Source organism: Pteropus medius, unplaced genomic scaffold, assembly GCF_902729225.1.
Source record: "Pteropus medius unplaced genomic scaffold, Ma_sr-lr_union100, whole genome shotgun sequence".
NCBI classification, from domain to species: Eukaryota; Metazoa; Chordata; class Mammalia; order Chiroptera; family Pteropodidae; genus Pteropus; species Pteropus medius.
The window spans coordinates 50,462,326-50,463,406 of NW_024349800.1; the positions used below are offsets into that span (position 1 = coordinate 50,462,326).

General features: G+C 31.1%; 1 protein-coding gene across 1 annotated transcript in view; it reads right to left on the reverse strand.

Moving 5' to 3' along the window:
• The window catches only part of RAB10 (RAB10, member RAS oncogene family), a 57,640-nt gene that overhangs the window by 18,794 nt on the left and 37,765 nt on the right, over positions 1-1,081 (reverse strand). The gene's annotated exons all lie outside the window — the stretch shown is intronic.

Consider the following 1,081-nt stretch of genomic DNA (forward strand, 5'->3'; position numbering starts at 1 on the left):
AAAAAAAAAAAGCAGAGAAGAGCTGGTTGAAATTCAGAATAATTAACATCCTTTCTTCCCTTGAGATTAACTTTAATTATAATAAAACAGAATAAGAGACACGGTTCATTTGCTGAGTTATTTCTCAGTTAAAGTAAGGAAAAAAACAATGATCCTCAAGTGGATCATGCTTCAAAGAGAATTGTTAAATTTAGGAAACGCTTTAAAACATCTAAATTTTGTTTAAATTTGAATTAAAACTTAAAGATGTCATAAAGATTATATTTCTAATTACATGGTCAGGTAATGAAGACATTCTCGTTAAATGTACCCTACTTCTAATTATTAGCTTCCTATAAAAGGGTAGTCCTAACTTTTTGAAATCATCTCTTGGATTCTGAGACACTATTCCTAATTCTCCTTTTTTTTTCCTCCCTAATTCTTCTTTTAACTTTTCTAACTATGGCTCTGCAATCTCCTTTGCTAACTTCCTCAAGTAATAACAGTTATGGTCTATTGAACATCAATTATGCATCAGACACTGCTCTAAGTGCTTTTACACTTATCACTCATCCTCATATCCACTCTATGACAAGTCCTATTACAGTGAAACCCAAGATAATATGAATTCAATTTAACACAACTGTTGACTGGCAATGAAGAAAGAAAAAAGATAGTAACTGGAAAGAGCAGCAAAACCAAATGACAAACTGCACTATTTATAAGCGGCAGTATAGCAATTAAGAATGCTACTCTCAACCCTACATTCTGAGCTTGTAATGCATCCCAGGTCTGCCACATACAGGCTTTAAGTCCTTGGTTAAATTATTTCAAAATGCTTCCATTTCATTATCTGTAAAATAGGGATAATCCAAGAGAAAAGAATGCATGTGCTTACACAAAGATTTGGAGCAGCTTTACGGTGCATAAACAAATTGTGATATATCAACAATGGAATACTACTCAGTAATAAAAAGTAATGAACTTATTAATACATGAAAAGTCATTGGTACTTTTCAAAATGATTATGCTGAGTAAAAGAAACCAGACACCTCTGCTGCAAAAAAAAAAAAAAAAAAAAAAAAAAAAAAAAAAAAAAAAA